The sequence below is a fragment of the Heloderma suspectum genome, chromosome 5 (genome assembly GCF_057233095.1).
Source record: "Heloderma suspectum isolate Gila_16-S chromosome 5, 16-S_ref, whole genome shotgun sequence".
NCBI classification, from domain to species: domain Eukaryota; kingdom Metazoa; phylum Chordata; class Lepidosauria; order Squamata; family Helodermatidae; genus Heloderma; species Heloderma suspectum.
In genome coordinates this window covers 87,442,896-87,468,037 of record NC_139462.1, presented here as the reverse complement: position 1 = coordinate 87,468,037, position 25,142 = coordinate 87,442,896, and the positions used below count along the sequence as shown (strand labels likewise).

The 25,142-nt window shown below is 43.6% G+C and overlaps 1 protein-coding gene across 3 annotated transcripts in view; it reads left to right on the top strand.

Moving 5' to 3' along the window:
- The window catches only part of SORBS2 (sorbin and SH3 domain containing 2), a 399,410-nt gene that overhangs the window by 5,521 nt on the left and 368,747 nt on the right, over positions 1-25,142 (top strand). For 2 of the 3 annotated variants that reach the window (XR_014792151.1, XR_014792150.1), the window contains exons 2-3: positions 5,227-5,392; positions 5,490-7,323. The gene's annotated coding sequence lies outside the window, so the exon portion shown is untranslated. Of the gene's footprint in view, positions 1-5,226; positions 5,393-5,489; positions 7,324-25,142 lie in introns of those variants that run through there. The other variant, XM_084856622.1, reaches the window with a different exon arrangement.

Sequence of the window (25,142 nt, the reverse complement as noted above, 5' to 3'; positions counted from 1 at the left end):
GAAATGGTGGGATCGCAGTTCTAATTTGCATGGATGTCCAGGGAAAGGACCCAGTAGCAAGCCTGACAGTGGGAGTGGGCCTGCTACTAGGTCATCACCTAAAGACCCCTTCATGTGTATAATAAATGAAGGAGGCTAATAGTAACTGTAAGATTTGACTCTGAATCCCTGGTACCTGTGGAAGGGAAATTTTCTTCACTCACCTAAGAAAAGAGTTATGTTATTCACAGCCCATTTACTCCAGGAGAGTGTCTGTATACTGCATATACTGTGAATTGTGGGATGTAACTATATTATTATTCCAGCTTCTTAAAGAGAAAGCATAACTGTCTCTCCCCTAAGGCTGCAATCCAATCCACACCAACCTGGGAAAGGAAGAGTATGTCTGAATTCAGTGGGACTTGCTTCCAAGCAAATATGCATAGGATCTAAAAATTAATAAATACAGCTTCATCCTATGCTTCAGGGCCAGCCCTTAGGCAAAGTGAAATGGCTGCCTTAGGTAGCAGTTGCTGGGAGAGCAGGGCTGGAGTTTTGTAGGACAGAGCTATGCAAGCTACACAGCCTGCCCAACACTCCCTAAGCTACCATGCTGTGTTCAGTGTGATAGATGATGCTGTCCCATTGACAATGTTCAAGTAAGATTCAACTATCTCTCTGGTTGACTTATATATGGGGTGTGAGTGGGCCAGTTTATCCTTCGCCTCAGGCAGCAAAATGTTCTGGACCAGCTTGCTTGTCAGTCCCACTAAGTTCAATGGGGTGTACTCTCAAATAAGTGTGCATAGGGCTTCAGCTGTGATATTCATACTGAGGAAGTAATCTGTTTCAGATGTGATAGTTTCCAGCTTACTTTTGATTCTTTTTTTCCTCCCACTTTCATTTCCAAATAAATAAATAAATAAATAAAGGGTGGCAGTAGTTCAATCAGTAAATATCTGCTCTAAAATAAAAGAGCTGAATTGGTATTTGCTTATATAAATCCTGATCTCCCCCCGCCCACTTCCCAACTTGGTAGGCTAATCCTGTAACCATGGTAACAGTTCTAACCCTAGCTAGATGTTGGGTACAGAAAAATAACTTATCTGTAGATATATAGAATTAAATTAAATGTTGTGTATTTGAAACGATTCCATCCCCATTACTTTCTCTCTGGGCACAATCTGACATTGGCACACCAACTCCATGGCCCAGTTTGCACATCATAACAACCCAGGGTTTTCTTAACCAGTATGGTGGTGCACGCTACCCACACACTCTTGCTGCAAGCAGGGATGGCTAAATAACCCAGGGATGCCCTGGCCCCTGGCCCTGGATTATGTCAGGATGTGTGAACCAGGAACTCTCTCCCCTGACAAGCCAGAGAAATAACCCAACAACAAACCATGGGTTATTTCTCTGACTTGTTGCGGGGGAGAGACAAGCCAGAGTTCCTGGTTTGCATGTCACAAAAAACAACCCAGGTATGGAATGTCCCTGGGTCATTTAGCCATTAGCGGGAATGATAAGGCAGCATGCATTGGCACACTCACTTGTTCACACCAACCCAGGATTTTTTAAAAAATCTCTTGTTCTGACATGCAAACTGGACCCATCACTACCTGAATTTCACCAGAATGCCACACACTTTCACCTTGTTCCTCAGTCTAATCCCATATTTACTCAAAATGTATGCCCTACTGTGTTCAATGACACTTGCTTCCTACTTATATTGCAGCCTTAGCTTGAATGATTTTGACATGGTGTATTTTTCCTGTCAACATATGACAGCTAGCATTGCCACATATTTTTTTTGTTAGGGATCCTGTACCTTTAAAATATACATGACAAGCAGAAATTTGGCAGTTGAAGGCTTCTTTTCCTCAGTCCCTCTGCATGCAGCTGGAGGGGAGGAGGAAAGCTGTCAAACCTAATAATAGTGGATCCATAATCCCCATTTCCCTCAGACATGCTCTCTGTGATGCTAACTACAGTTCTATGAGGAACATTGTCATGTAAATTGATCCTGAACTATTAAGCTTTTGACCACAAATAAATATTTGAAAATTGTAATAGCATTATATAACCAATTTAAATGTAACTGACTACTCTGGTGCCCTTCCAGATTGTTCCCTGAAACAAACCTTGATGTTCTGTAGAGTCCTGTAGAAGATGATAAAAGGGGTGATGGAGGAAGCACAGCATACACATCTCTTCCCTCCATGGAGATCTCTGCAGGAGAGGGTTACCCATTAGCTGCTTCCTGAGACAATGCCATGTTGACCAGTTTCAGGGCCTGTAGTGTCCCAAGACTGCTCCGCTAATGCAGAGCTGTGATGTATTTAAGCCACAGTGGGCTGCAGCACGTGCAGGTAGCCATTTTGAATATTCAAGTGACAACTGCAGCTTGTCATGTCAGGTGAACCCAGCACAGGTGGGTTGTTACTGTGGTTAAGAAACCACGCACAACCCTAAACCAGCCCATAGCAGCTCCCCACATATCAACTATTATTATTTGGCTCTTTGAAGTAATGTTGCAACTGGTTCTGAGCCAAAGAGATACGTTTCATAATTGCATGTAAGGGGTTGGCAAAGAAACTCCTGGCCTTATGCTGCATTGGGACATCTCGTATTCCACTCTTTCCTTTTCTAATGCCCTGTTAAGTTCCATCCCTCCTCCAAAGCAGGAGAAGATGGTGGCACTTGCACCCCTCAGTCACCTGGTTCACATGACATGACAGCCCAGTTTGGCCTTGTTCACATGTGGGGGCTATCATGTTGTGCCGGGTGCCCAAAGGCACCATATTTGAAAGATGGCTTGTTTTATGGTTATTTGAGGGTTGTCTAACCCTCAGACAAACCCTGCCACCTGGGTTTGCACAACATGGAAAGCCACAGCAAACTGGGCACCCATGGACTCCATACAAAAATGTCACCTGTGGGCTCCCGGCACAACACAACAATCCCCACAGGTAAATTAAACTACGGTGGTCTGTTTTGCCATATATATCTGAATGTCTGTGTGTCCCTCTCATGAAGGGTAGCCACTTACACATTACCCCCTCCAAAAAAACCCATGAAATGACATCATCAAAAAAGAAGAGAAAAGATTTGCATAACATTTCCATATACTAATTTAGATATATAGCTGCAAATTTAGAAATAATTACTATAATTTAAATAGAACTACAATACATCCCCCATCTTGGAGGAGACTGTGACCAGGTGACTTGTATTCATTAATTTAATTTAATTTAATTTATTATATTTCTATACCGCCCCATATGAATCCAAGGCTGGAGTTAAAATCACTGGAAGAAACATTAACAATCTCAAATGTGCAGATGATACCACTTTGATGCTGAAAGCGAGGAGGAGCTGAGGAACCTCATGACAAAGGTGAAAGAAGAAAGTGCAAAAGCTGGGTTGCAATTAAACCTCAAAAAAAAACCCAAGATTATGGCAACCAGCTTGATTGAGAACTGGCAAATAGAGGGAGAAAACGTGGAGGCAGTGACAGACTTTGTCTTTCTAGGCACAAAGATTACTGCAGACGCTGACTGCAGCCAGGAAATCAGAAGATGTTTACTTCTCGGGAGGAGAGCAATGACATATCTTGATAAAATAGTTAAGAGCAGAGACATCACACTGACAACAAAGCTCCGCATAGTTAAAGCAATGGTATTCCCCCTAGTAACCTATGGTTGCAAGAGCTGGACCATAAGGAAGGCTGAGCGAAGGAAGATAGATGCTTTTGAACTGTGGTGTTGGAGGAAAATTCTGAGAGTGCCTTGGACTGCAAGAAGATCAAACCAGTCCATACTCCAGGAAATAAAGCCAGACTGCTCACTTGAGGGAATGATCTTAAAGGCAAAACTGAAGTACTTTGGCCACATAATGAGAAGACAGGATACCCTGGAGTAGATGCTGATGCTAGGGAAAGTGGAAGGCAAAAGGAAGAGGGGCCGACCAAGGGCAAGATGGATGGATGATATTCTGGAGGTGACGGACTCGACCTTGGGGGAGCTTGGAGCGACGGCCGACAGGAAGCTCTGGCGTGGGCTTGTCCATGAAGTCACAAAGAGTCGGTAGCAACTGAACGAATAAACAACAACATACCGTCCCATAGGTGAAGCTTTCTGGGCAGTTCACAGAAATTAAAAACCATTAAAATATATTATATAAAATATAAAAACCATTCACATAATGAAATAAAACAAATAACACACAACAACAACATATATCTAAAACAATTTAAAACCATCAGCCAGAGACAATCAAGAGACTCATTATACGCTGCCAAATGCCGGAGAGAAGAGGGCAGTTTTAACCTGATGCTGAGAAGATGACAATGTTGGCACCAGGTGTGCCTCATCAAGGAGATTATTCTATAAATACGGAGCCATCACCAAAAAGGCCCTCTCCCTTATTGCCACCCCCTGAGCCTCCCTCGGAAGAGGCTCCTGGAGGAGGGCCTTCGATGTAGAGCATAGTATACAGGTCGGTTCATGCCAGGAGAGGCGTTCCGTCAGGTACTGTGGTCCCAAGCTGTGTAGAGCTTTATAGGTCAAAAACAGCAGTTTGAATTGGGCTCGGAAGCATATAGGCAGCCAGTGCAAGTGGGCCATAACGTTCAGACCTTCTGGTCCCCGTTATCAGTCTGGCTGCCATATTTTGCACAAGCTGCAACTTCCAAACCATCTTCAACAGCAGCCCCACGTAGAGTGCACTGCAGTAATCTAACTTGGAGGTTACCAGAGCATAGACAACTAAAGCCAGGTTATCCCTGTCCAGATAGGGGCATAGCTGGGCCACCAACCGAAGTTGGTGATGTGATAGGCTACGTAAATCTTTACGTAGCCTATCATGGTTGGGGGTGGGTTTAAAAAAAAAATGCGTACGCAAATGGCGGCGGCTATGGCCGTCTTAATCTACGTAAATATTTACGTAGACTATGACAGCGAAAATCAAGGGGAACGTAAATAGCGTAGCGGGCGCTATTTGTGTCCCTGTTTCATTCACCATTTTAGCCTACGTAAATCTTTACGTAGGCTAAAACAGGGAATCAAAAGGGGACGCAAATGGCGCCCGCTACGCTATTTGCATTCCCCTTGATTTTCGCCATCATAGTCTACGTAAATATTTACATAGATTAAGATGGTAAAAAGAAGGAACGCAAATGGCGGCGGCCATACCCGCCGCCATTTGCATACATGTTGTTTATTTTTTTTGTTTTTTTTTACCCAGAGCCCTCCACGGCCAGAAATCCAGCTGCGGACAGCTCTGGCCTGGCCGGGCCGGGCCTGGCCGGCTGCTCCACGGAGCTGCCACGGAGCACAGCTGGCCATTCGAGGATTCCTGGGGGAGGAATGGAACGCCTCCCCCCCCACACCATCAACATAATCCACGAAAGGTAAGTCACTTTCGTACATCCCTAAGCATAACATGATTGTTCTATGTGTTTAGGTTTATATTTACATATTTTGTATGTCTGTATTTTGCTTCGCCAGAAATTTCCCCCTGGAAAAATTCTTATGGACACCCATGGGTGTAACTACTGGGGATATCGTGAAGAGGATCTGCACTTCAAAATCTATCACTACACCTTTATTTTGCTGCCTTATAGGAATTAAAGGAATGCAAACACCTTTTACATGAGGTGTTGTTATCCCTGCAATTACCTTTATAAAAACAATCAGGGTTTTTCTTTAAAAAATAAAATGAAAAGCAACAATATGGCCTTTTTGGATTCCTTCCAAATCTAATCTATGCTTTAAACATTTTTAGGGATATGTTCAAAAATTATTTAAAGGTGCAGTGTAACAATGTAAATCAAAGATTCAAACTCTGCCCTTATAATGACTTTGTCTCTGTAAAGAGTTTTAAATATACAGAGTCTGCTATGTAAAATCCCACTCATACCTTGTTCATATGTGTGATAATTTCCCCATGCATTGCTTTTTTACTCTGTTCTTTCTTGAATAAAAGCCAATATGTTTGAAGTGGGGGAACACTGGAAACACTCCTGTGTTCTAGCATGCATACTCTTCGAGTGTATGACCAAAATAAAGAAAAGCCACATTGTCACTTAGGGCCAACTAATATATTCAGCACACTCATGCGGCAAACCTTTTCCTGGCCTATAACACTTCAGGCTGAAGATATGGGGCTATATATTTCAATGTTCCTCTATGTCATGGTGCAAAACATGTATCCTCCCACAACCCCAGCCCTGTCTGGCAGCAACACAGAAAAAAAACATGGTGAAAAAAGGAAAAACACTCTAGGAACGGGCTCTATGTTTCCTGTCCTAGAGCACTCAAAGAACATCCTAGGAAGCCGTGCTTGACAGCTCCTGCCTGCTTCCTAGGTTGCTCTAGGAATGGAGCTCTTGTGGCAGGAACCAAGGAGCCTGTTCCTAGAGCATTCCCCCCTCCCCAGTTTTTGTTTTTGGTTTCTGAAAAAGTTTAATGGTAACAGAGTTTGGAATGTCGAGATCCTTCAGCAAGAGTGCAGAGCAACAGAGGGAGAAGGGCTAGCAACCTGGATTCCAGATGAATAGGTAGTTTATGACATAAGGTTTCTGGGAGGAGTGGATCTGAGCGAGTGGTGCATGTGCATGAGTTGTGAGTTGTATGTAAGTTGTATTGAATGTGTGTGTGTGCATGCATGTGCATGTATGTGTGCATGCATGTGCATGCACATGTGTGGCCCCCCACTCAACACCCACTGCAGCCTTTGGGGCCAAAAAGGTTGTGCACCTTTGCTCTATGTGAAAAACCTCTCTGAGGAAGTTTCAGCCTGGCCTTCTTCCTGACATGAGCAGGGACTTTTCTTTATGGAGAACTATTCAAATACGCAGCCCACTGCCTGCTGCCAGAAGTGGTTCAGGGCAGGAAAAGCTTATTATTTGATTCTGCTGTGGACATATAAACTTAGAAAAGACAGTGCATGAATTCCAAGGTGGCTCGGGGGTTACTAGGTTTGGCGCAAGATAATATTAAATGCCACAGTGAGGGATTTGAAGGAGAGTTGTGAGGAAATGACAGGTGTTTTCAGGGACAACATCACAGGTAGAATTGTTTTATACCCTTAAGCAGTTGAAGCAACACTCTATTACTGCTAGACCAAAATGATGATGACCCATTGGGTACCATCTGCCTGTAATTTCTCTCCAACGATGCTACATTTTCAAATAATGACTCTGGTGTTTCCCCAGGAGACTGCTGAAATTTATTCATTGCCTGCTTAGGACCCTCTAATTGCTTATCACAGCTTCCTAGTTCTGCCAGTTTCTGCTGGACACTCTCACTATAGCACAACCATCAATAAATCCCTCTCTCCAAAGCCTGCTTTTCCTTTGTTAGGGCAAAGTTGTAACCATGGTAACATTCTAATACCTCGATAAGAGTCGGAGATCTTCACAGCAGTTGTCATCTTGTTCTTGATTTTTTAAAAGTGTGTGTGTGTGTGTGTATCTCCCCCATGGCTGAATTGCTGTAACATCCTTTTTTGGGATAGGTCTGTTCCCAACTTCCACCTGTACCAGTTCTAACCATGAAGGCATGTCCATTTGAGGTGGGTGGTGGACCTGCCTTCTCTTCCTGTCCATTAAGCAAACACATCAAGCAATATACATAGAAGGGGACATGGGGGGGGGAATCTCTCATGGTCTGCAGACATGTTCATTCTGGCACTGGTGAAGGGAAATGTGCAGGGAAGCACTAAACAAGGGAGGAGTCTGAACATGGCATTTGACAGGGGAGAGACTTGTGACTTCCCTTGCAGTGGGGTCATTTTTGCACTATACCATCCAATTGATCTTATCCATTTACTCATTTACATATAATTTTATCTCTCTTTTCAGACAAATACTGAAAAATATGCAGACAAATATTGTCTCCCAAAGCAGCTCCCAGCATACAAGAGAGACAGAGAGAGAGGAAGAGAGCCCTACTCTCAGGCTTACAAACTAAGCCTGTTCACTTATTTTATTTATTACATTTTTTAAAACAAATCCATCTTACCATCAAGGAACTAAAGGTGGCACAATTGGTTCTCTATTTTATCCTCATCCAACAACTCTGTGAGGTAGGTTAGGCTGAGAGATGGCGACTGGCTCAAGGTCACCCAGTGAGCTCCATGGCTGAATGGGCATTTCAGCCTAGGTCTCCAGCACTTGAACCACTACACCACACTGGCTCTCTAAAAAGACAGGACACAGAAGGGAAAGAGAATTGAGGCAAGGGACAGAGGGGCGACCAGAATCATGGTGGCAGACCCTGCCCTCAACCTCCATGCATTGATCATTCCCTTTGTAAACAGAGTCTACGCACACGTTATATGTACATAGGGTATCCTCACGTGATTGGGTGGGGTACTCTGCAAAATGCTTGCCCGCATGTTGGCTCTGTTCACAAAGAAGCCACTAGCACATGGACTTAAGCGCCGGGACCAGCAGCTGTGATCCCAATCCCCTCCCAGCATTTTGATGGACTCTACTATTTCTGTTATGATAAAAAGCACACTTTCACAGAAACCACATTGTTAAAGTGAGTTGCTGGGAAATTGTGATGCTTCACCCAGCAACTACTGCATGCAGTAGCCAGAGGAAACTCTGCTTGATAGGCGGGGGGTGGTGTGGATAGAGACAGCACACTCAGGGCCATCAGGGGTGGGCCTAGCACTTTTGGTCTCATGCATTCAGGCAAACGCCTGGCTCTTGTGTGTCTTCCACTCAGATGACACATAATTATATATAATAGAAACAGTAATACAGTCTAGGGTGTTGCTCTTCAACCTAGCTGAGGATTGGGGGAGTTGTAGTCCACACATCTGGAGAACACGGGGTTGTGGAAGGCTGGTCTAGGGTCATTTGTATGCAAGAAGTCAAGAGATCCAAAGGAAGAAACCTGTACAGAGTTGCCTTATGAATTAGAGTTACAAAAGGCATCTGATGTTGGTGAAGGGTGGAAATAGAGCTGTACCGTACAGCTGGATCTCTCTCACTTTTTCTCAAAAGCCAAGGATATGCTCAAAGTCTATGTCATTGAGCACCTCACAAGATAAAGGCCAGGGACATGCATTTACTTGGGCCAGCTGACTTCAGTTGTGGTGGCTCAGACACATAGCCGTACAATTGCTAAAGGCTTATGAAGCATATTTCTGAGGACACTAGAACTTAAGCTACTGTCATCAGTTCTTTGTTGGCAAACAGATGGGTTATTGCATAATAGGCCATATTCATGGTTAAAGTCTGCAGCATCAAAACATAGGGGTGACCTTTCCTAACACCTGCAAGAAGAGACGACCTCCTGTTGTGTCCCCACAAACCAGTGGGAGCTGTACAACTAACTGTACAACAAAAGTCACAGCAGTTTTAAACCAGGCCCTGATTTCCATTGGGGCACTTTATAATTTAGGGTGGATCCATGAAATGACTCAAGGACTCAAAAACAAAAGTGGGAGGGAAGGAGATACTCTCTCTGCACCACTCTCTTCCCCACCACAATATCTCCCAGCTGTCTCTCCCAAGACATGATTGATTGAAAGAAGTGGCCTTTATCTTTTCTTCTGGCTCATCCCTTGTCTTACCCATATCTCTTGACAGGCCTGAAGGAGAATATGGAGTGGTTGGGGAGCCTTTTGGAAGACTTTGGTATACAATCACAGGATTGTGTTTTGAGTTTAGGACAGGGGTGGGCAAGTGGTGGCCCTCCAGATGTTTTGCCTTCAACTCTTTAACCAGCATAGCCAATGATGAGGAGAGTTGAAGGCCAAAACATTTGGAGAGCCACCACTTGCCCACCCCTGGTTTAGGAAAAGGGTATGACAAACCACACTCTTTACCAAAGGCCAAGCTAAAAGGATCCTCCTGTTTGGGGGCAGAGGTTGTCTGAACATGCTCTTTCCCTCAGACCAAGCCAATCTCTATCCTTAAAGCAAATAGGCTGAGCAGGGCTGACCTACCATTAGGCAGAGTGAAGCAATTGCCTCAGGCAGCAGATGCTGGGGGGGGCAGTAGTGGCAGGCCTCCAAGCCATTCCCTCCTTAGCCCTCTAGGGAATTTCCCTCTCTTTGAGGATAGACTCTGTGAGCCTCACAGCCTGTCCACGCCCCTAAACTATTCTGCTGCCCTCAGGTGTGACAGAGGATGCAATCCTGTTGCCAGTGTTAAAATATGATTTAACTGCCAGTCCAGTCAACTTCTGTATGTAGAATGAAGTGGTTGCCATTTTGTTCTTTGCCTCCAGTAGCAAAATGTTTGGGCCAGTGGGGGACTCTGGGGCTTGATGCAGATAACTTCAGACTGAGGTTGAGATTATGTTTAGTGCACCACCGTTGCTTCTACAAGATCAGGCATAGGAGGAAAGACAGGTGCACAACATTTGGAGTCACTAAGTAAACATACTCGGTTGGGATTAGGCTGTATGTGATGCAGTAGAATTTCCTTTGTGTCAAGAAGTTGAACCCAAGTTATATAGATTTCTAATGATAGAAATATGCAGTTCATGGCACCTTAACGATGCAGGAATGCTTAAAACTGAATTTAAAGTTATAGATTAAGATACAATTGTTTCTGGATGTCACAAAACAGATGTCTTAAGAACTCATCTAAACTGAAAAATGCCACTTCCGGTAGGAGCCAGTGTTGCCCTGGCAGCATTCCGCAGAGTCTCTGTGGGACGCTACCTCAAACAGCTTTTTAAAAAGTTGAAAAACCCTTTCATCTCTCCCCTGGAATTAAAAGGGGAGTCAAGGCAGCATCTGGATGAAGTCTTGGAAGAAAAGTCCTCTCAGGAAAGCAGCAGGGGGGCTGGATTCCGAGACCAGTCTCCCCGAGCTTAATCATCACAAAAAGTTGTTTTGAAACTCCTATCTAATTAGGAGAAATCAGGGCTGACGTGCTCCATTGTAATATATGGATTAAGAAATACCAACAACATCTGAGGGATGGTTTAAGAAATATTAACAATATTTGGGGATATTTGAGGACCTGCAAGATCTGTTTGAAGAGAAACATGGCTACAGCAAGGAGAAAAAAAAGAAGCTGGATCTCTGCCCACCCCCCACCCCCCGTACCTCCTTTGGCAAGGGCTCTGAGAACCGAACATGCAGGGGAGTTACTTACTCAGATAAAAACTTTGTCTTCACAATTTGCTGAGCAGGCTAAGAGGTTGTATACAATTCAAAATTCAATCACTGTCCTGCAAGGGGCTGTGGATATAATTAACACTTCTTGGCAAAAAATGGAGGCAAAGGTTAACAAGCTGCAAGATAGGGTGGCAGCGAACAAGACTACGTCACAAGTTTTTTTCAAAAATTTCTCTGTCAGAATTTCCCAACTGGAGGCTTGTACGTGCAAAGCAAATGTACGTATCATTGGTATTAAAGATTTGCCTAGTGATGTAAATCTGTCTACTTTTGTAGATAAGCTTTTGCGTGAGATACTTCCTGTGCCATCTGATTATTTACTTGATATCGAGCAGACATTCCGTGTGCCAAATGCCAAAGGGACTGTTTATACGATTATAGTCCAATTTGCAAGTATCTCCACAAAAAATTATATCCTGCATTTGGCATAGGGGTGTACGGATTACTTACCCCATTCCACTGGGGCCATCTGCTGGGGGGGGAGGTGATCTGTCCCTGCCCCCCCAGAATCCTCCCTGGCCAGCTCCACGGGGAGCCCACAGAGCCACCGGCCAGGGCCACCCACAGCCGGATTACCATCCGCTGCTGGGCTGCAGCTGCCATTTGTGTCCCTGCGGTAGCCATGATAGGCTATGTATATATTTACTTAGCCTATTACGGCAAAAGGCAGGGATGCAAATGGCATCCCTGCATAAGCTGTGATAGGCTATGTAAATACTTAAGTAGCCTATCATGGCTAAAGTACAGAGGAAATGGCGGCCGCAGACCAGGGCAGCCATTCGTGGGGCAGTGGATGGCCAACAAAGATAGGCTCTGTCCCGGGGGGATTCAGCGGGGTGGTGGGGGGGATTGCTCCATTCCTCCACGGACTCCAGGGGGGGATTCTAAAGAATCTGGCCTCACTGGAGTCCATGGCGGAATTCTCTAACATCCTTAGTTTGGCAAGAGGGGGCAGAAATCTTATTTGGAAACGAGATAAACTTATGTTATTTTTGGATTACATCAAAGAAGTGGCTGATAAAAGAAGGGAATTCATCAAGGCGAAAAATCTTGCAAAACAAATGAACTTAGAATATCACTTAAAATATCCTGCTACATTTTGCATTGTTTCTGAAGGTCAGATGAAGAAGTTCCTAAATCACGAAATGGCGGAGGCATGACTAAATGCAAAAATGTGTGAGATTTCTGTTCCAGCCCCATGAACTGGAATCTACAAACATGTTTTGTTAAGTGGCTATGTTTAGTCTGTACGATACAGGCTAGGCCAGAGATAATTGCTTATACATATATCCGTTTGCTTTCTTTCATTTTTCTCTTTTTTCTTTTTCCTTAAATCCTTTTTCTTTAAAATGGATATGATACACTGTACTTAAATATATTGTTTGAGGGTGTATAGAAATGTGCACACTCATTTATATATCTAGTATAAAATATATTACTGATTGTTGTGTCAGGGTGGAAACTGAGCCCATAGAGCCCCAGAGCAGTTCTGATTCTGAGGAGGAACAGCAATCCATGGGAGAGGAGCTTGCTCATCTCTCACAGGCACAGCAGCTGGCAGAGATTCCTCCTGCCAGCATTCCTGGGATAGATAGTGACCCTGGCAGCGAGAGAGTGCTGGAGGGGGGCTTGCTGGATGCTCGACGCCAATGCAGGGAGCGACGACAGATGGAGGGCGTGGAAAGAAGGCGTTGCGCTCATTTGGCGCACAAGCAACGGTCGCATCCCGAGGACCCAAGGGAAAGAGGGAGGATCTCTCCCTAGCCCATAAGTTCAGTGTCTTCCCATGGTTCTCCTTCAAACAGGGACCAACTGCTTTACCTGGAGCTTAGGCTACTCTGCTATCTTTCCCCAGTGCTGTTCCTTGCTTAGTCACTAGTGATTAGTATCTGAAAGTAGGGATGTCAGAGAATTTCTCCACGAATCTCCAGGAGGCCGAATGCCAACGCATTCGGCCCCACGAAATTGGTGGAGAAATGGTCCGCCACCCCCCCGCCACCCCCCCCCAGGATGGGACTTACCTTGTGCGAATGTCCCTGGTGGCGGCGGCTCCTGGCGGTGGTGCGGCGGTGGTGCAGCGGCGGCTGCGGCGGCCGGTCTTCCAACCGGCTGCCTCTGCCACCATTTCCAAGTTTTAAAAAAAAAAGTGATAGGCTACGTAAGGATGGACGAAAGTCCCTTACCTGGTCCCGCAGCTGTTTTCGGTGGGGGGGGGAGGCGCTCCATTTCTCCCCCCGAAATTCTTGGCGGGGGGGAGGCACCCCGCCCCTCCCGGCCGAAATTCAGGCTGGGGGGGAGCACCCCGTCTCCCCGGCCGCGAAATACAAAAGTAAATTGTAACAACAAAAAAAAGTGATAGGCTATGTAACGATTTACGTAGCCTATCACAGCTATTTGCATTGCCCTTATTTTCACCGTAGTCTACATAAATGTTTACGTAGACTACACGTGCCCAAATAAGGAACGCAATACGCACTTCTTCTTTTTTTCCAATGCAGGGGAAAAAATGCAGGGACGCAAACGGCAGCGGCTACGGCCGCCACCATTTGCGTCCTGGCAGGACAGCAGGATTCGTGGCCGGAGGGACGGGGCGCCTCCCCCCCGCCCAGAATTTCGGCCGGAGGGACAGGGCGCCTCCCACCCACCGTGAAGCAAGCTACGGGATCAGGTAAGGGACTTTTGTCCATCCCTATCTGAAAGAGTTATAAAGGAATAAAGGAATAAAGCCTTGGAAAGAATCCTTGTCGTCTGTGTCCTGAGTTGGCTATTGGAGGGGACTGCAAGAGGCAGCTAGGGCGCTCCTGACAGCAAGGTTGTTTCTAAGCTTTATTATTATATAACATAATTTATTAGTGATTTGTTGTTGTTATTATTATTAATAATAATAATCCTTTTTATTATTATCATTACTATAAGACTGGTTAGTAAGATTTTTGGCTCATTAAATTGTTATGCTTTACTATTATATTCTAACTTAAGGGCAATATATGGTTACTGGAAATGAATTGTAGGCCTGCTTCCTTGCTATAAGACTGATGATATGATATTGAAATGTTAGGTTGATTATTTATGCTGTATTGAATTGTAAAACTGCCAATGTTATAGGTATAATTTTTAAGTAGAATGGGATCTAAAGCCCCTGTGTATTGGGGTTTAAATTTAATCCTTTAAAAAAAAAATTCTTCTCCTTTTCATTATTGCTGTGTTCTCCTAAGAATATTGCATTGTTGGGAAACTGTAGTTACCGATTAGGTTGTTGGTACCGTGTATTTCATTTATAAAGACAAAAATAAAATAAAAAGTATTTAAAAAAAATAAACTGAAAAATGCCAGATCAATAATGTTCTTTTTTAAATGAGGCTTTCAAGAAATAGTGGATAAATACCAGTTTACATTTATTAGATTCTGACAAACAATGTAATGAGACTCCTCATATCACCGAATTGGCATCAAGCTCAGTGTTCCCCACCCCACTGACTTTTATGATGGTTTCTTTTCCTGGGGAGGGGGGGGGGATTTGCAGGCAAGAAATACATAATGTTAAATGGCTATTTTCCATTGTGCATCTGCACAGCTGTGAATAACCACAGAATTTATTTCTTGACCTGCATTCATGCACAGCTGTGGAAGTGCAGATGCAGTTGCTGGACTTTTTTAAAAAAGGCAACTTGAAACACCAGCTCCCACTTCTCCCACAGTTACAGTACTATTCTGTGGCTTGTGGCCTGTGTTCACAACACAAATAATAGAACGCTCATCACCTTTCAAACTCCTCCTACTTCTCCTGAAATTACTCGATTGTATTAGAAACACTGTATTCATTCATGTGTGCTCACAGAGCAGCAACTGCATTTGAAAAAAAATACCAGCACAGCGGTGTCTCACAAACGAAAGGGGCTCCAGTGTAGATCCTACCTAGGTTGAGATTGCAGGGGTGGGGTTGCTTTAAAAAAGATATATCCCAAGGCTCAAGGATCAGCAGGGATGGGAGAAGATATTCATACAGCGAGGACATTAATTTTCAAATATAATATTATACTGACCAAATGGGATGGGGCGGGGGACAACGACACATCTAATATACCTACAATACAAATTTTCAATCAGAACACCTAATAACTCGTTAATAGAATGGTTTCTCTTCATTAGTACTGCACATTTATATCAGATTTATGCTAGATTAAATAGTGCAGCTACCCTAAAATAATTGTGGGAATTGTAGCTTGGTGAGGGTACTAAGAATTCTGTTAGAACAGGAGTGGGCAACTTGTGGCCCTACAGATGTTTCAGCCTACAACTCCAGTCAGCCCGAACCAGCATAGCCAATAGTGAGGGATCATGGGAGCTGTAGGCCAAAACATCTGGTTGGCTATGAGTTGCCCATCCCTTTGCTAGAAATAACTCCCGCTTCCCCCTCCAGAAATTACTATTCTCAGGGAGACAGCACGACTACTAAACCAATTTAAACCTGTAGTGCAGGAACAAACCACTTGTTATGATAAACACACATTTTAAAAAGTGTTCTTAAAGTAGCCATTTTTATTTTGAAGAAAAAGCAGCCAAGGACCATGATCAGAAAGATGCTCCTGATCTGTACTGGGGGCTATTTTTCTGCCCGGAATTGTCTACCCGCTGCTATGTATCCCAAAGTGGCCGTTCACTACAAATACTGTAACACCTTCAGTAGCAAACAGGAGGGGTGATTTTCAGCAGGAAACCGGTGTGACCCTCCTGATCTGGATTGGGAACAAAATCCAGATTAGCACCCTGCAGCTGCTTTTTCTTTAAAATGAAAGGGGTTAATTTAAGCATTGTTTTTCAAAAGTGTGTGTCATTACATGTTTTTGACTCATAGATTCATGACGTAATAAGCATAATGATCTGTAGTTCAGGGTGAGTAGTAAGATTTGCTGATGGCAGCAAATTATTTAGGGTGCTTAAAACAAAATGAGACAGTGAAGAGCTCCAAAAGGATCTTTCCAAACTGGCAGAATGGTCATTAAAATGGCAAATACAGTTCAGTGTAAATAAGTGTAAAGTGATGTACATTGGGGCAATTATTTTCTCCTAATTTCACAAATATGCTGATAGGGTCTAAGCTGGCAGTGATTGTCTAGGAAAGGGCTCTTGGGGCTGTGGTAGATTGCTCAATGAAAACATTGACACAGCATGCAGCTGCTATGAGAAAGGCAGATTCCATGCTGGGGATCATTAAGAAAGGAATTGAAAATAAAACGGCCAATATCATAATGCATTTTATATAACTCAGTGGTGAGACTACACTTGGAATATTGTGTACAGTCTGATCCACTGTATCTCAAAAGGGATATTGTAGAGCTGGAAAAGATGTAGAAAGAAGCAATCAAAATGATCAAGGGATTGGAGCAACTCCCCTATGAGAAATGGGTACAACATTTGGGATGTTTTTGCTTAGAAAAGGGGTGAGTCAGGGTGGGTATGATGAAGATGTATAAAATTCTGCACAGTGTGGAGAAAAAATTCTCCCTCTTTCATAATATTAAAATCTGGGGTCATCCAATGAAGCCAAATGGTTGGAGGTTCAGTACAGACAAAAACAAATATTTCTTCTCACAGCTGTTAGTTAAACTATGGCATTCACTGCCGCAAAGTGTAGTGATGGCCACCAATCTCTGGACAGCTTTAAAAGGGAATTAGACGCATTCATGGAGGATAAGTGTATTGGTGGTTACTAGTCACTCATGATGGCTATATATTACCTCCTGAAAAGAGGCAGTATGTCTCTCTATAGCAGTTCCTAGGGAACATGAACAGGAGGGTGCTATTACAGGAGGGTCCACCTGCATGTGGACTTTCTATAGACATCTGGCTGGTTACTGTGAGAACAGAATGCTGGGCTAGATAGCCTGGTAGTCTGATCCAGCAGGGCTCTTCTTATGTTCTTACATCTTTTATTCAAATACTATCACCTTTTTGTATGTGACCTTTAAAGGCAAGACAACACACCACTCTGTATTCAATCATATATTACTGTAGCAACATGAACATTTCTATGCAGCTGCTAAGGTTCTGCCGCAGAGCCCTCTGCGCAAGCTACCGCACAGTCCTGTTCTAAACAATTCCTACCTTATATTTAGCACATTTAGTACACAATTTATAGGATGGCAAAATAATATGGTCCTTTCCATAAGGTTTACAATCTATGTTAGGCAAGGCAAAGATGAAAAGAGACAACATGGCCAGATAAAGGTATTACACAAATTGGATGTGCGAGGATTAAGTGGCAACAAATTTCAGGGAAAGTGAATCTAAAATGAGTGATTCAGTAAAGGGTTTAGGAGGAAGTGGGTTTTTGATGACAGGCTGGCAGGCAGAAAGAAAAGTGGCTTGATGGTCAGAGAAGGAGAAGTAACAAGTGGCATGCTAGAAGACAAGAGAGGAAACAGAGAAGGATACGAAGAGTACTGATAAGAGATCAGACTGAATGGAAAAGCAAAGGAAGAGAGAGGAGAGATTGTAGGGGTGACGGGGGGTTAGGGGGAGAGAAGGTAAGGGCAAAGTTCATATAGTCAGAGGCAGAGAAGTGCAGATCGTTAAGTGGAATGAGAGGAAGTTTGAAGATGATGTGGAAAGTGACAGGGTGGAAAGTCTGAACGGATTAAAAAATAACTGATGTTAGAGACTCCAAGGTCTGAGGCTGGGTCCTAATGGAATGAACTACCATGGACAGTATGTGCTCAGTCCACAGAGCCTTCTTCAGGTGCAGAAGGGAATAATGCTGTGAAACGTCAGTTCTTGTGACTGGCAGGCAGTATGAAGCCTCTGGATTGACCAGGCCGAGTAGGAGTCTGGCCTTCTTTACCATGCTTGTTCAACAGAACCTTCTGTCTGCTGCATTTAATGCTGACATCTAAACACATTTACTAGGTAGCAAGCCCCATTGACCACAATGGGGCCTACTTCCAAGTAAACATATATCAGATTGTACTTCACATCATTGCCATTGGGGATCTTGAGTCATGGTAGAATATGTCCATCAAGTCTAGATTCAGGTATGGCTACCCAGAGTCCCACCCTGGTTCTGGCAGGATGAAGACAGAGAAACTGTTTATGTTAATAGAAGCAGTCTGATCTGTCAGAAGAATGGAGAGAGATGATGAAAAGACAATGAAAAGCCACAATGGAGGATGCTGCAGTAATTAAAACAAAGAAAATATGACTATGGGTGAGCTTTTTTGATATATGCAGAAAAAGTTGATATTAAAGAGAAGCAGAAGTGATGTGGACTTAATGATGGACTGTCTATAGAAGGAGAAATAAAAAGAGGCTTCAAAGATGTCCCCAGGCCTAAGAATAAATTGTCTCCAACAGCAACAGGAAGTATATAGCATTGGTGTCGGACAGAAAAATGAAGTGCTTCATCAGTTTGAGATCTTGAGGAATTGTCTCCACCCTTTTATGGTGGTTTATGATTCCAGGGCAACTGAGGCAATTTTTTGTATAATTGCTGAGCTGACAGCAACAACATGATCACACTACTCTTGTGAAGCATGCAAGTATACTCCTATGGGCATGGGAGTTTTGGAATTGGGTCTTATTGTTAAGCTGACTATACATAGCTCTGTCTTTTTTCAATGCCAAGGAATGATGCCAAGGAAGCTGTGGAAATCCTGAACTGTTTTTGGACTCAGTAATGGACTGGATGTGGGCTCGATCCAGACAAGATAGAGGTTCTGTTGGTCAGTAGACAAACCAATCCAGGATTAGGTCTGGATGGAGTTCCACTCCCTCTTAAGGATCAGGTTCACACCTTGGGGGTGCTTCTGGAATTACTTCTGGTCATTTTCGATTAAATGACCCCACCCTTGAAGACTGAATTTGGGGAGGAAAGCTGTGGTCCCAACTTTACCCCCAATTTAATATTATTATTTTCAATTCCCACGGTCGGTTGCTAACAATGCAATTAATGTCTGGTTGGCCCTTAGACGTTGTGGAGCACTTTGTTTACTTGGAGCTTTCCATGGTGCTGCACAACTACTTGGCTAACTTGCTCCATCATGCCTGGTGGTTCCATGTCAAGATCAGGACAGTATAAGATAGGACTGCAAAATTATGAAAGACAAGTTAAATTTTGACCCCTTTGTAATTCTATTGGGTTATATCAATGATGGAGCTATAGAATGCTTCTGTAGGAAATTAATTCATAATTTATTAACAGTGGTGATTGCAAAGACATTGAAATCTATCAAAGCACCTGCAAAAGGCGACTGGGTTCAGCACATTTGGAATGATTAATAATGGATAAGTTAAAGCAGCAAATTCAGATTCAACAGCAGAGAGGGAAATCCAACTGTTTTATGGCAGTTTGGTGGCCTCCACTCACGTATTTGGAAATTGAACCTGTGAAGTGGGACAAGTCTAATAAGTACAAAACTATAGGTTTGTTGTTCCAGTTGCCTTGGATATATATATCACTTTCTGTTTCTAATCTAAGTGAGTCAGAATGAAGCTGAGAAACTGGGGATCTGAATGGAGGGCAGGGGTCTATTTTTGTTTTCTGAATTATCTGTTAGGGAAAATATAAAACAATAAGACTGCAAGCCTATGGCTTCTAGTGGGGTGTCCCAGTGGCTATAGGATAGTTTGGATCTCCTGCTTCAATGGCAGAGAGAGAGAGAGAGAGAGAGAGAGAGAGAGAGAGAGAGGTCCACCCTCATTGGGGCTGATCCTGCCATGGATGCCTCTACAGAAACCTCCATCGTCCATGCTTCTCTGATGTCAAAGCATTGATGTCAGTAGAGTAAAATGGGAGTGGATCAGGGAGCATGTCACTGGGGGATCCAAAGCCCTCCTAGTCACAAGACATTATCCCAAAATGAGGGGGGATGTATGCCAACTGTGGAGCTGGTGTACATAATTTCCCTCCCACAATGGGAGAGCAATTGTTAAGAACACACACACACACAACGAGGAACAGAAAGGAAGGAAAATGCCTCTCCTCCCTCGCTTGTAGGATCACTTCTTTGGGATCCTCTGGATCTCCCTGCTTCTACAGGTAGGACTGCTCTGCCCATTACCAAAAGGTTTCCTTAAAAAAAAATGAATAAGATAATAGCAGAGGTGGAAAACTCTCCAAATGTTTTGGACTAAAGTTGCATCAGCCCTAGCCAGCACTGAGGGATGATGGGAGTTGTGCACTGAGACATCTGCAAGGCTACAGGTTGCCCACTCCTGCAATAAAGGAATAGATAAACACATGAATGTGTATTGCCAAAGTGATTTGGTTCTTGATTTTACTTAATATAAGGCAGATCAAGGCAGACAGCTGTCCTAAGGCTTTATTGGCCAACATAAATATTACAAAATAGACCCACTGGGTTGTATCCATTGCATATATGGACACCAGTAATTCATTCAACTGGGCCCAAATTATGGTGTGTTCCCTGGGAAAAGGCATGATATCTTCTTTCCCTCGGTGGACTGGGTCTCTTTCCAGGTTGTAGTCAACAGCACCTCTCTGGCTTCGGTGGTCTGGAATCCCAGAGGCAAGAAGGAGAGAGGCAGCAGTGAAGTCAGCAGCTTTTGGTGGTGGACTCTCACACAAGGTATCAGCTGGCAACCTTCCTTCCTGTTTCTCCAGCTGTCTTTTGTAGTCCATTAGCGGGGCCTTGCACGCAGTCTGTCCTGTAGGCTTAATCCATCCCACCTGTGCTGTTTGCCTACACTTGTGGGAAATGCAGCATCACCACCCAGTCCTAGCAGTCTCTGCTTCAAGGGATATTCCCATGGTTGCTCATAGCAAGCAGCCCTATAGCTTGGCAGCTTCTAGGAGCTGCTGTGTCCAAGCTTTTTCCTCAGGAGTAAAGGCATGAAGGGAAGCTGTGACAGGTCACACCTGACTCCTCAAAGTACAATTCATATTCTGGTAGGTTCCCAATACAGAATGTTCATGTGGCACTAAAAAAAACGAAAAAAACAAAGACAGTCAACCTGCCTGAAGTATGGGAGAAGTAGTAAGACCAATGATGAGCCAGTGTTCAACTCTTTAGTATGCAAGGCTGTCATTTCTGTTGCAAAGACAGGCCTACCATGCAGCTGAGGGACACTCTGTGTGTGTGCTTTTTCAATTACATCTGACTTTACCCAAAGCTGATTGGGACCATTGCACCTATGGTGATAGTTTAGCTTCATCAATTAAGTGTTTAAATGTAACTGAATGTGGCGACATTTCCATGACATTTAAAAAATGTTAAGGGGGAGTGATTTACTTGACAGGAACAGCACTCCTTTGCATTGTTTGTTGCTTAATTACTGTTGTATGTCAATAAGGAAAGGTGGACAATGATGATTAGCAATCTACTATAAAATAAAGTGCAACCGCCTCATCAGTTATTATTGTCCAAATGAACAAGTAAATGAGAAGCCACAGCGGTACAAATTTAGATTTTCAGAACTTTTTAATATACTTTTGCATGCACAGAGTCAATCAGGCCTGTTGAAAATAGGATATCCCTGGTTCTATTTCTTGCAACTTGTATTTGTCAAGTGTACAACAAACCTGTTATGTAGTTAATGACATTTTTGAATAGAGTTAGTTTTGTAGAGTGAATTTATCCTTACCTCTACCATCCAATCACCATTTTAACGTATGAATGCAGCTTACCTGAGTGAAAACATGGTAACAGCAAATTAACAGACAACATTTATAGCTAGCATAATTCTCCCAATTTGAAAGGAGATAAAGCTACAGTGCTCAGTCCAGTGCTCAGAATATGGCTTAGAATGCTAAACCTAAGAATGTGGATGGGTCAGATCTAAGTCTTGCAAGATCAACTTGCAAAACTTGAGATTTGAGCTGTTTGAATTCTATGGTAAAATCGAAGTTTGAATTTTATGGTAAAATTGTTGTACAAATGAACTGCATGTTTGTCTAGCTTGCAGAAGAGATGGTGTGTGTGTGTGTTGCTTTAATCTAGGAAGATCATTTCATCAGGGCTGGCTGCCCTGTCATTAAGCAGAGTGAAACAGCTGCCTCAGGCAGTTGATTTTTGAAATCAGAAAAGGGCAGCAAATAATTGTCAGTTATTTTTGCTTTGGGGAATCACTGTGGATCACTTATTGTATATTTACTGTTGGGAATCACTGTTGGTGTTATACAGTTTTGTATTGATTCATGATCTCCTCAACCTGTCAGCTCATCTTATTTAGGTGAGACTGGCCTAATTTAAAGTAAAGTTGGAATCAATGTTCTTGTGAAAACATTTTTATTTTGAAAAGGGCGCTTTTGGGGAGTCAGAAATGTTCTCCAGAGGACTGCCAAAAGCTTGCCCTTTCCATATCTCTTTCATGTTCCTTGCAGCAGTTGCGTCATTGCCATTTTGGTTAAAATCCAACCAAAGTCCTACTTAGAGTAGACCTATTGAAATGAATGGGACTTGTTAGTCATGACTGACTTAAGCCCCATTCAGTTCAGTGGATATAGTCTGAGTAGGACTTTAGCTGGATTCTACCCTTTGAGTCCCCCCATCCCACTGAGCTTCTTCTTCCTCGCAACACACTCACAGCCAATCAGGGATCCTATTGATAATGTGAAGATGTCACAACGCCATACAGCCAGTCAAATTTGGCATCACAACTCAGGACAAACAGCCAATGCAGAGCGAGAGCAATGCTTCGTAGACAGGCTGAGGCAGCCTATCTGTTCAGGAATGCATTTGGGGGAGGAAAGAGAGTATCGGCCATCCTTGTGGCTGCCACTGGGGCAGCTGCCCACCACTGCTGCCACCAGGAATGCTGCTGGTGTTGCCACACAGTGCAGGTGATTCCCTACCTGAAACTCATTTCCCGTGCTGTCGCCATCCAAACAATCACAAACGGTGGGCCCTTTTCATAGCTGTGAGTTCAGGGGGCCTGTTTTGGCTCAGCCATAATAGTAAGCCTAATCTCTCTTTCTCCTTCCCCCTTTGAGAAATATTCTTCTGTAGTTTCATTTACCGCTACTGTGGCTTCCTAGGCCAGAGGTGAGAATTCCATGATCCTCCAATGTGTTTTATATGCATAAAGTAGGAGATCTTACTTTATAGGTTCTCTTAACCATTAGAGCACAACTAATTAATCTTCAGTGATCCAGAATATGCCATCTTTCCTCAGAATGTAAGAAGTGCTGGGCTGATGCAGATCAAGGCCCACCTTGTCCAGCAGTCTTCCCAAGAATCCAAGCAACTAGCAGGCACTTAATGGCTCATCAGAAATTGGCAGTCATCACATAATCTCTCTCTCGGTCTCTCTTTTAAATTGTTGTTGCTGCTTTTACATTCTTTTTTTAATGTGCCATCATTTTATTATATTAGTTTTTATTATGTATAAAAAGCAAAGTCCTGAGAGCATGAGTCAGCTATAGGGCAACTCATAAATGGAAATAACAATAACAATAACTTGCAAGTTTCCAGCACAAGATTGAGGCCTGCTTTTGTTTTTCAGCCTTTTGGTGCCATCTCCCTTTTTCTACCATAAGAAATTAATGAGTAGCAGGGCTGGCCCAAGACATTTTGTTGCTTAAGGCAAAGGACAAGACTTTAGCAGAGACTTCCTGAGACTAAGGACAGAAGCTGACTGGACTGCCAGTTGAATCTTACTTCAACCTTGGCAACAAGATAGGGTCTTCCACCATACCTGTGGGGAGCATGCTAGTTTAGGGGGTGCAGTACAGGCTGTGTGACACACAGCTCTGTCATCCAAGAGAGGGGAAAGGTCAGGGGGACCAGGAGGAATAGTTGAGAGGTATCCACTGTCCCCAGCATCTGCCGCCCGAGGTGGTTGCCTCACTGTGCCTAATGGTAGGGCCGGGCCTGATGTGTCATCACCCAGTAACCTATGACTTACTTTCTGCCCACCCCTGTCTTAGGCCGTAGATACATTGTCGACTGATAAATTGCAGGGTCAGCCCAAGCTGTTTTGCTGCTTAAGTGACAGTAACAAAAGTTTTCCCAACCCGTTAAGGGGCATAGTACCCAATCCTACAAGGTCATGGTAGGTCTGGAAAATCATGAATCGATACAAAACCATGTATGACAACCACAGCGATCTTTGAATGGGGGGGCATAGCTGATGCAAGGAGCTTTTTGTGCTCTGTGGAAGCATTCAGGCTAGTAGAACTCCTTTACCTGTAACTATTGTATAACTGTTTTCTTTAGTGTATCCTTTCAGGACACATGCCACTTCGTATTTGCTTTCCATTGCTTTCTTACCATGAAATACCAGGGATACTTTACAAAAGAAGAAATGGCAATATTTTGAATGGAGGGTTTAAAAAAAAAAATACCCATTCAGCCAAGTTGGATCAGTTACAAAGCTCACTGAGTGAATAGTACACTTCTTTCACAGCAATTGTGCTCCATTTGACTCCAATTACATCCTGAAGAGGTGTGTAAGGTATGGCAAACTCATTGTCCTTGCAAAGTTACCCAGGGTTCAGAGATAGTAGCGCTTCTGTGCTACAGTAAATTGATCTTCCCTTGCTTCCATTAATGCCACCAGTGAACAGGACTTGATTCTCCTTGCAAATGGTGGGAACTGGCTTGATTTCAGATTTTTATCTGACCCACTTTGTGTTTTCAAACCATGCAGACTAAAAACACTGAGAAAGACCTTGTTTGGATGGTAGGAGTGATGAGGTCACCCCCCCCGCCCCCGCCGCCGCCACCTTCAATACAGAATAATCTGTATTTAACAAGGGTTAAAAAAAAGAAGAACTGAAAGACTGTACTCTGAAGACATTCTAATATATGGGAAGAAAGTTTCCACCAGAAAAACCTCAAAAAGTCCTTAATTCTCAGGTGGAGTATTCATGGAGGATAAGGCTATCAGTGATACCTCTAGTACCAGAGGGAGTATGCCAATGTACACCAGTGGCTGGGGAACATGGGCAGGAGGGTGCTGTTGCACTCATGTCCTGCTTGTGGGTTTCCCATGGGCAGCTGGTTGGCCACTGTGTGAACAGAATGCTGGACTAGATGGACCCTTGGTCTGGT